We start from the raw sequence: 11,655 nt of genomic DNA, 5'->3' as shown, positions 1-11,655 counted from the left end.
CCTATTTTTCTTTTTAGACGTCTGACTGCTGAGGAGAAATCGATTCTCGAGCTGCTCCATTTCACTGTATAAACAGAAAATGATTGTAGATTTAGCGTTAAAAGTCATGTATGGTTTACTTGATTTGTTGATATAGATGTGACATTTAGCTGAAACAGACATTGCTTTAAAGCTTTAATTGTGAGCACTGAGGCGAGGAAAAGATACAGACCTTTTAGTTTCAGGCTGGGATTCAAGAGAGAAATTGACTCTATGTACCGCACGTAGACTGAGTGAGTTTAAGAAACTCAGGGAAGTTGTTAGGGAAAGTTGAGTGTCCTATCACTTAAATATTTAACAAGAGAAGAGCTTTTTCCTCTGAAACTTTTCAGCATACTCTTGGTCACTATATTTTTTTCTCATCTCTTCTTTCTCTCTCTCTCTCTCTCTCTCTCTCTCTCTCTCTCTTTTTCGCTGCCTGCTATTTCTGTTTTACTTTTGCTGCAGAAGACAATCTGTGCAACACACAGGGTAAAAGGGACAAAGGAGCTAGCTGGTCATGCAGGTCTGATATTTTTAACAGGCCAGTTTTATTTAAAGGTCCAGTGTGTAGGATTTGGGGGGATATATTGGCGAAAAAAATTGAATACAATGGAATAAGTATGTTGTCTTTAGTGTATAATAGGAACTGTCATGTCTTCGTTACCTTGGAATAAGCTGTTTATACATACATAGGGAGTGGGTTTTCATCCACAGAGTCCACCATGTTGCAACACCATGTACCTACAGTAGCTCAGAATGGACAAATCAAACACTAGCTCTAACCATTTGCATTTTCCTGTTGGCCACCATAGTTAGAAGCCTCTCAGTGACGAGACAAACTGCCACTGAAAAACATTGATTTTAACATGAACTTTCTTTATTCATTCATTATTTTAATTAGAGGTGTAACAATACAAATATTCGGTACGAGACTTTCGGTTCAGTATACACTACAATCAAAACAATCTGTTGAACTATCCTATTAAATTTGGAAAATTAAATATACAGCTAAATTGTACTTAATATAATGCTCTCAGTGCCACTGCGCTCAACAAGGCAGCACACATGACATAACAGGCAACATGCTGTCTGCCCCTTCCACCCCCAAACCAAAACATTCTACTCCAGTGTGACGCACTGGGAGGCACGCTACGCTAAGCTAGCTCATTGCAAGATTGTTAGTACACCATTGTTAGTTTTCATACATTTAGATAGAAAAGAAAAAATAATGTATTTCTGGCATTTGAGAAACAGAATTGTATCTTTTGTTTGTATTTGTTTTTAATAACAATACTACATTTTATACTTAAAGAGGAGCTGTTTTTGTTTTATATGCTGCTAACAAGAAACCCCAGAAGATGGGTCACGCAGATATAGCTCCATTATTGCTCAAAGTCAAAAAAGAAAATCACACTTTGTGATGCTAGCTTTAATGAATAGGTGGATTAAAATAACATAGAATGAAAAAAAATGTTTTAAAAATCAAAAATCAAGGAAATTTCTCTGGCATTTTTCTGTATCAAAAATGTACCATACTGTGACAACGTGTTGTATCGAACAGAACCGTGAATTTTGCGAACTGTTACACCCCTAGTTTTAATCACCATTGGGTACACACAAAACAAGGCCTGAAAGAGGTATGTAGGTGATGTATAAAAACAGATTTGATTGGAGAAACTTTTATCCATTCTTACGAACATTTTGGAGATGGGAAATTGGTGATGCAGATGGTAAGGTGGAAGCCTGATTGTAGAAATTGTCGATCATTTATTGGCTCTTGTCCGCATGTACATTTTTAGTATGGATCCTACGCATTGTTTTATAAATGAGACATGCGGTCTGTTTGTTTTGGAGAGGAAGAAGTCTCAATGGATAATTCAGCTCCAGCTGAAAAACTCCTGCATGTCTGGATCTTACGTTATCAGAGAAAAAAGGTTAGCGCACATTAACAGGTGCTGGGCCAGTGGCGTGTCTTGTAACACGAATCTACTTGATTTAGTGTTTTTACTGGTTTGTTTTTACAAAGGAAGGGACCTCCGTGGATAATTCGCCTCCTAATAAAAACCTCCTAACGATGAACACTGAAGGAATTCTAAGCGAGAGTTCATGCTTGGCACACAGGAGAAGTTAAAGCTGGTTCCAGTCTGCAGTCCTCACCGCTAGATGCCAGTAAATCCTACACTCCTACACACTGCTCCTTTAATTGAGTCTTAGATCAAGTATGCTCAATCACCCTTGACTAAAGTAATATTTATAATTTATGCTTACATAAAAATACACACAAGAGAGAATGTTTTGAGAGTTTTCTAAAATACAGTAGTCTGTATAATTCTCATCTCCATGATCCCCTACCAGAATCTGAAGTCACACTATGGTGTGACAACCCAGGCAAACTCCCTGCCTGACTGAGGCAGTTGGAGTGCTCGTCTGTGAGCTGTCCAAGGACCACCATGGGAACTTTACTAGAGGGGTTAGCTGGAAAGACTGTGGGAGTGCAGTGACAGTTGGGGGACTTTTCTCATGTGAAAAGGGCCCAGCCGTTCCATAGAAAAACACACCGCCACAAACAAAGAGCATCCGTGACCTGATAATGTGGCACTCTGAGTCTGATCATTTTAAAAAGTAGTTTTTATTTTTATTTATTTATTTAATTTGCTGTCTCCGCGTTCGTAATCGTAGCCAGGTTAATTAAAGAATCCTTTTCTTAATTCTCCAGAATATAATCATGACAGTTTTACAAGCAGCAAGGTAATATGATCTCATATTTTTGTTCGGTGCTGCTAACCGTGTTGCAAAGTAGTTTTAAGCGTGTCTCCAATGGTGACATCTCATCATGGTGCAGTATGAAATGGTCCTGAAGTTGAATGAGACTCAAACAAAAGCGTGAGGGAATTAGTACATGCGAGGCACATTTCCAGAAAGTGTTTATGTTCTTCTTAAAGCCTTTCTCTGGCAGAAGCGATTACATGAACGTCTCCTACTTATTTGTTTTCATCTGAACGTTTGGCTGAGGGGTTTATCCATCTTGACAAGCACATAATATGGCTTTTGGTGCTGTGAGGGAGAGAATGAGAGAGATCGGAGGAGAGAGAGAGAGAGAGGGGAGGAAATGTGAAAGTTAAAACAGAGGCTCTATGGTGGGGTTTTATCACTTTACTTGCTCTTCCCTTCCTCTCTTTAACAACATGCTTAACCCCCCAAAGATGTGTTGAAAGATCACAATAATCCCCTCGAAATGACATTAGTCCTCACTCTCCTCTTTGAGTAGGTGGAATGTATCTGAGCCAAATTACTGAAGACACTCTAGGGTGTTGGGAACGATGTGATAAACACATAAAGTTCCCAATGTAATTTGATTAAGTCTAAAAAGTATAAATATGGTGTCTGCTCAGCATCCCATGCTAAGCCAATTAGAAGCTCTACAGTAAATGAATTTTGGTCCATGTGATAGTTTGACTTCCTCAGCAGTCAAAAAGAATCTTATCATATAGTGAGTATTTATGGTAAACTTTCATCATCCTATGCTGGTCACTAGAATTTCTTTAGAGGAAGCCTTGAAACCACACCGACATGATGTGGGTTATTATCATAGAAAATTGCTTACACAGGCTATAGTTAATGTAACTGATCACATTGGATCAAGACACTCTCAAAGTACCATTCTTATGCTGTGTTGTGTTTTATAATGCACCGCACCAACCAAAACCACCGTGGTGAAAGCCCAGGTCAAAAAACAGCGTTTTATTTGCTACGTACTGTAGAGGGACAAAAAATAGGAAAATGCATAATATTGCCTGGTTGGATTGTCCTCTAACACACTGTCTCAACCACTTGGCCACTACTTGAAGCAAACTTCAAAATAGAGCATTACAGAATGTGGACCTCTCCCTCTACCAATGGTGCATTTGGACATTGCAGAAAGAGCACCAAAGTGCTTATTTCTACTCCATCAAATGGGGAGCCTGGGAGGCTGGATTGAAGTGCTCAGCTCCTAAAATTGCTGCCAAGATATGCCACTGACTTTTCAACCAGCTTTTCGGTTACACAGCAGTATAATACAGGAGTGAAGAGGAGGGTCCTCTCTGTTTGTTCTCCTTGTTGGGGTATTTATGACATAAATAGTTTGGTTCAAACCCTTTATCCCTCTTTTATTCTTTTAGGTCTCTCACGTATTTCACCATTTTGTTTTTGTTCATTTTTTTTGCAACTGATTAATGTGTCAATGTGGAAAAACTGTGTCTATCTATTTATCTTGCTTTGTCATTGTTCAAGTTTTGTGTTCCTAGTGGTGTATGCATATGTCTGACACTGTTTTTGCAGCCCATATAGTTCTGTATGCGTGTGGCTGTCTGTTTGCCGATCCACTTCCCCTGGTGTGTGAAGTGTTGGATAATTAGCTGCCTTATCAGCCTAGGACACGGGCAGTCTCCTCTCCACTGACAGGTCATGGAGCCCAGGACCAGCGGGAGGTTGGAGAAAAGAAGGAGGTGGGATGATAAGGCCACAGGAGGAGAGACAAGGAGGAGGGAGACAGAGAGAAGGAGCTGAAGGGAGAGAGAACAGGGGAGAGCGAAGGGGTGGGGGGGGGGGCAGAGAGGCAGACAAAACCTGAAAGAGAGAAATGGGAAGAGGAGCCAGACAGAGGAGTAGACAGAGAGATGGAGCAGTTAAAAAGGGGGAGACAGTTAGGCCCCGCAAGGACAGAGCAGCTGCTCCGGCCTATCAGCTCTTCCACGAGACCTCGGCACTCATTAGCATAAATTCGAATGACAAATGTGGCCCGCTTTGGCAAAGACTAATTAATTCACGGAGGGGGGAAACTCACCAGAGTAAGAATTCAAATCATTCAATGCCACAGGCCTGAACAAGTGTTAAGAGGGAGCGTGTTGAGCTCCATTGTGTTTTGGAATTACTACAGTTGCCTTACATGTCCTGAAAAGGTTACAGCTTTCATCTCAGTATCCGAGTTTGTTTTTTGTACTTTTTACTTTTTTCAGAATTCAGGTTGAGTGCTCAGTTTTTGGAAAAGTTTGTCGTTTTTATATATATTCCATATCTATGTGGCATGTGTGTGGGTGGGTGTGATTAGGTTGATTAGACTGATAGGTTGTGTTCAGTATTTTTTCACACACATACACACACATGCGCACACACACGCACACACTCAGGACTTCATGATTTATAAGAGGGAACAATGGACTGGAAAAGATTGCTTCGCTCTGAAGTGATGGTAGACTGTGCGGCCATGGGAACACAGGGAAAGGATAAGTGCTCCCCCTTGTGTTCGGCACACATACTTCTGCTTCTAATCCTGTCTCAATCTGGTTTCATAAACTGTAATCATACTCTGTAGGACGGTTTAACTCTTGGTTACATTAAAATGATACTGTCACTATGGCTACCTGAACAAAGCTTTGCATGCCTCTTTCTTTCTTCTCAGCGCGCAGTCAGCATTACCTCATTTTGTCCTCCATCCTCATAACTGAAAAGTCTGCCAATGAAATGTCTCCTCAACTTTTGTTAACAAGCCTATCGCACTCAGGGGATTTGTGTAAATTTAATCAATCCAGCATGTTGGCAAGTGACACCGACTTGTGAGGGGGGTCTAAATGATCCGTTTGAATGAGATTACAGATAAAGTGTCTGCTTCGTGCCCCAGCTTGTGTTCCCACTAAATTCTGGTTGTTTTCCACTTTATAGCAGGTTTAAGTCATCAAGGCCAGGTGTTTCTGCAAAAGCATGTGTGTGGTGTCTGTAACTGTGTGTGTGTCTCTTATTCTTTCCTGATCTACGTCCGTCTCACTCACTCTCCCACTTTACGTCTTGCCTTTTTCTCTCTTATCCAAAACACACCAAGCCCAGCCAGGTGCAACCGTTTTCCTTACCAAATCCCTTGTTAAAGACCCCACAACGTTTGCCCAAGAGCGTTCCCTGCTAAACCAGGCTCTTCCTGCACCATAATTACATCAAAACAGAACATGTTGTGCACTGTGAGGACTATTTATACCATCCACATCGAGAGCCAGTTTTTGCTGTTTCTGCTTTCAAGGAACATCCTTCTGCGACTACTGTGTGTGCGTGTGTGTGCGACTCCGGGTGGGAGTAAATGGGTGGCAGTTGGCGGGGGTAGTGTGATTCTCCAGGTGGCACACAGGGGCCCCAGTCGCCGCTGCCCATTACCAATTACCCCAAGACTCCCACACCTGTGAAACGCATTATATCTTGACCAAAACACTGAAAGTAGGTGGTTCTCTTTTTGTCTGACAGTGGTGGACAGCTAAAGCGATTTTGAAGGCTATGCTATAACCAACTGCTGGTTCAAAAGGGATCATTCAGGCAAAGCCACAACTATTATGGGCCTACTATTCATATCTTTGCATGAGGCCATCACAATTTCCACACTAGTCCTGTATGCAATATGATTGCTCTCTGGTTTAAACTACAGAATGGTCTTTGTTGGACAGATCTCATAATGGTGCAATGTTCCAGACTCTGATGAACAATTATACTGTATGCCCGGTCATTTATTTATTTAATACCATCGCTGCCATGGCAATGACGTTTGTCTCATTTATACTAACATGCTGTCATTTAGCATTTCTTTTTATTTCCAAAATCTCCAAATTTGTAGACGGACTTTTAAGGCATCGTCATGTCAACAAAGGAAGACACTTTTCCACATATTACAGGAAGCTCAGCCATCAAGTTGGAAAACTCCATGACTTAGTTTTTCTTTTTCACGTCTGTTTGTGTATGTGTGTGTGTGTGTGTGTGTGTGTGTGTGTGTGTGTGTGTGTGAAGGAGGAAAGAGAATGTTCAGCCAACAGAAATATTCAAATATGTTTTGATGGATGGTCATGGTGAAATAACCGCTGTGTGCCATGTAAGGAGCTGGTCAGTCTAAGTGATAGTTATGGCCTTATGGGTCTGGAGCTGGACCTGAGGTTAGACAACAGGAGCAAAACAAGCACACAGTCAGAACAAAGCAATGTCTGATTCAATGGCAAAACTGGATCTACAGCAGATGTGTTATGACAGAGAAACTTAGCTGACTGACAGAATGAGAAACTTAATTACTATATGATGTACAGTTTACAGGTTGGGGTTTCTCACATAGAAAGTGAAACTTATGGAAATAAATACATTTTCACACTTACTGTAACACTACATCTGCTGGATAAATCTCAGTGCATTGCAGGCAGTTATTTGTTAAATCCATCCATCGGTTATTATGTGAAAAAATATTATCTACAAAGAGCCCCCTTTGATGTAGGAGGAAAGCCTTCTGCAGGGTACATATACAAACGCGGCCAAGAAATTCAATGCCCCCACACTCACCCTATCAACTTCAGAGTGTCATGACCAGTAGCTTTGATAGGTTATCCACTGAGGGGGCTCTTACATCACCGATAAGCCCGGGGAGCTTCAGAGAGATATACAGCAGCAGGCCCCACCAAAACTCTAAGCTAGTAAAAATTAATTGCCATCAAAACTTCAAAACTCAGTCATCTTGACAAAATTTCTTCAGACATCGCGTCGCTATTGCTTTTGACTGGCTGGAGATTGTTATTTGGTTATGCAACAGATTGTTTGACATGGGCCACCAAACAGTTATGCACAGATGCACACACTTTAGAAGTCCTGTACTATCCTCCCCTATTTTTAATTACACATATATTTTTAGCGACGATTGCATACTTGATGTTTACTGTCAATCACATTCTGATTCTCTACAGCATGTTTCAAGGTTAAAAAACTTTCAAGCACATTATTAAGTCTCCTGAAGGCACTGGCAACCGGATCATCTTGGGGCCCTAACACGCCAAGCTGACTGTCAACCTGAGGTCAATGTCTGGCCTTCAGTAAACATCTGTTGCCATAGTTTTGCAGTATGTCCTGCACTGTTGGCACTAGTCGACCCTTGTTGGCTTGTTTTTTTGGTTGATTCAGTGTGTTGAATTGGCGTTGGAGATGGCAGAGCCCTCTGTGAAAGAAATAACTCTGACTGGCAGTTCAGTTAGCGCACGAGAAGAGAAAATGAAGTGATGAACGCGAACAAACGGCTAAGTTAAAAGGGCGTAAGCTCAAAACAAATTTGACACAAGTTAGTTGGGTTTTTTTTCCTTGAAGCTCTTTAGCAGAAACGGTTTGTAATTGTTTGTGATATTGTTTGCTGGCACAAGTAAAAATCCTTTGTTCTTTCAATATCAGGTTGTGTTGTTAATGTGCTAACTGGCTAACTAGCATCTAGCACTGGTTTCACGTTTTCAAGACCAACACAGACTACCGCCACCTGCTGGTATGGAGAGTTGTTCCCTCTCACACAGGCGCAGAACGAACATGCTAGTTGGCCGCTGGCTTTAGTCTCTGTGGTGTGTTCAAGTGCATCTTTTTGGATGAGACACAGGCGACATGAGGTGATGCAATAGACGGCCTTCGTCATCACTAGCTCTTTGATGTTGCTTTGGTTTGTCTGGACCTTGAACTAACCTAGACGAAGGTATGACTGTTGCTACACCTTGCAATACCCTGCTGACGCACATGGAGTAGAGAGGAAGGGAGTGGAGGAATCATGGGAGGAAATGGTTTCATGGCTGAGCTGACTGTTTGAATTAGTGTATCTGAAATGGGCATCGTCTGCTAGCACTCTGACATGGTGTTGCTCTCGCCTTTGGCATGCATCCATCCCTTCAGACTGACACACATGCACACACGCGCCACACAGTCACACACAGACGCATACGTGCACTCTCACACACGGAAACACACATCGTGCATTTAGCTTGCCTTCCTCCGACCTCCCCGCTGTGTCTGACACAGCACCCATGATCCTTTGCCTCGCGGGCTGTGAGCTGTCAGAGTGACAGGGCATGAGGAGGTTGACATGTGACACTGCGAGACAGGATCAAATGTGTCATCATCTCCTCAAACAAAGAAACAAAGGGATGAGAAACTCTTTTGTGTACCATAAGCTAATTCATGGCAGTAATATCACAGCCAGGTTTAAATGTTCATCTTAATTTAATTTTGTCAGTTTCAACTATGCTGTAGCTCTTTTAATCTGCATCCACATGTCTGATACTAAACCCAGACCCATATGTCGGTGAAATCAAAGAAAAACTAAACAGTAGATGGGTCAATACTGAGAACTTAAATTCAGTTATTACCTGATCGAAACAGACTAAGGTGTTAAAATTAGATTGGGGCAAAAACGTATAAGACTACTGCAGTAATCCTCTATTCTCCTGTGTCTGACAAGCTGTCGTCAGGTAGAGCACATGCAGCATGCACACACACATTACACACAAAGCTGTCCAGGTCTCACAAGCTCAGTCCAATCCGTCCTGGGCTGTCCATGCCTCTGCTGTGCTAGTAGACCACACATCCACACATCAGCCCTTTATTGTTCCTTCCACTGTGGTAATGGAAACAGAGTCAATGTGGCACGGAGGGGGAGGAAGTGGTGGCCAAGGGCTGTGGGCCCCGGGCCCTGCATGGCCCCTCCATGGTTGGCATCTCATAGCTCACACACACACACACACACACACACACACACACACTCATGCACACATACTGCGCACAACCTGTCTTTCTCTCCCTCTCTGGATTTGACACACTCACACACACATACACACCATTACAAGGGAGTTCGGCAAGCCGCACTGTAGTAAAAACACACACCGCCCCTGCATCCCTTCAAATGGTAGGAAATCCTGGACATGTCGAGCACATTTAGAAAAATACTTGAGGTTTCGGAGAAATTGGGATCACCTCATCTCGCAGTAACGTGATGCTGGTTATATTAAAAAATGAAGGGGTGCCCATATGGAAGCCATCGCGGAGCTCGTGCATGCACGTACAAATCAAAGGAACTCCAGCCCGGCTGCTAATGAGGGCGACCGTGACGTTTTTATGTTGTTATCCTACTGTGTGGCTTAGGTAATGGCTGTATAGGATGGGAGGTTTCATCCACACACGCACAGGGGGGTCTGGGCGGTATTGTTACAGCCTAAACACATTTTTATGGTCTTTTTAGCCTTTGAATTATAGTATCAGCTCTACACATGGCAGGTAGGGTTTAGTGGTTGGTTAGCAAGCTGGATTTATTTACTTTAAATGTCTCACAGCAGCCAAACTGACACAGAGGGACTGGTGCTCTGTTTACAGTGAAACACCAAACAGCAGTGGCTCGTCTGAGCAAAGCACAATAGAGTAGAGTAGCCATGATGCACAGGCCTTGTTAAATCTAAATACAACTGTAAAATTACTGTTTTTTTATTCCTCTAATGCCAGTGACGCTCCAGTGTGGCTTTCACATTCCCTAATTGATCTCTGTGTGAACAAAGAGATGTTAGATCCTGTGCTATAAATTGTGTGAGTGCCCCTGGTTGCTGTGCGTATGTGTATGTGACAGATACAGCGCGTGCAAGCTGGTGTCTTTATATTTGTGCATCTGTGTGTGTGCTTGCGTGCTCCTGTGCTATCAGTCTTGGTCAGGTCCCTGCCTGGGTGTGTGAAGGTTTGTCTCCCTGTGTTGTTGCAGCCTGTGTAATCATGGTATTAATTATTAGCTGTTTGCTCTCCATCATCCACCTCCCCTGGGGCGGGCACCGTGCCTGGCCTGCCAAGGGCTGGCTCTGGGTGTCTCATCCACTATAAATCTGCACGGTTAACATCACAATCATCGTAACAGCAGTGTGAGCACAAGTTCTTGTACATGTCTTATTGCGGGGTTAAAAATGAGAAATAGTTAGGTTAGAACATTTTTTATTTGTATTAAAACAAACATGTTTTTTGCAGCTGTATGAAATGATTTTTGCTGTGTTTCAAAGCCACACTTATAGCCTGAAATCATGTAGTTCAGCCAAGAAATAAACAATGTGTCCCCATGGGCTTAGCCTAAATGGTGTGAGAAAAGATGTCTCACTTTATCCTGCTTAATGTCCCCAGGCCAGGCTGTGAATTAGTTTCAACTCTATCTGATCTCATATGTGTCCTTTTCACGCACTGCCACCGGCATATCCCCATCACTCACTAACACACGCATGCTTATGTACATTTGTCTCCCTCAAATGCCACCATCGGCATGGCTCTTTCAGAGATACTTGTGAAATGAATTGTCTGAGAGAAAGTCACAGCATCTGGCAGTGATTGCGGTGCCACAGGCAGTGTGTGTGAAACCCAGAGCATGTGTGTGTGTGTGTATGTGAGTCACCAATAGAATGAGGGCTTTCACCCCTGCTAGTCTTTAGGGACAGCTCACCCCGTTATTGACCACTGAGACGTTACCCATGTTTACATGCCGACTGTGCCTCTGAAAACAATTTAGTCTTCAGTTTAAGGTCATGATTTACTTTGACAATATTTCACCATTCGTCATAGAATTTTTTACTCTAGCTGTTTATTAAAAAATATGAAAATGTGTACAATCACAAGCAATCCAAAACATTTAAAGTCATTTACTGGATTGAAAGCAATTTAGAAAACCTAAAGATTAAACCCCATTATCCGTCATTCATCTGGGCCAATTTTGCTTTAGTTGCCTTTCAGCGGTTACCACAGCCTCTGTCATGTTTCCCATTTCTTTCAAATTCAATGATAGTCATAAAAACCAGAAAAGATCATTTTAGCAAA

This window comes from Epinephelus moara, chromosome 8, assembly GCF_006386435.1.
Source record: "Epinephelus moara isolate mb chromosome 8, YSFRI_EMoa_1.0, whole genome shotgun sequence".
Lineage (NCBI taxonomy): Eukaryota > Metazoa > Chordata > Actinopteri > Perciformes > Serranidae > Epinephelus > Epinephelus moara.
This window is presented reverse-complemented; position numbering follows the sequence as displayed.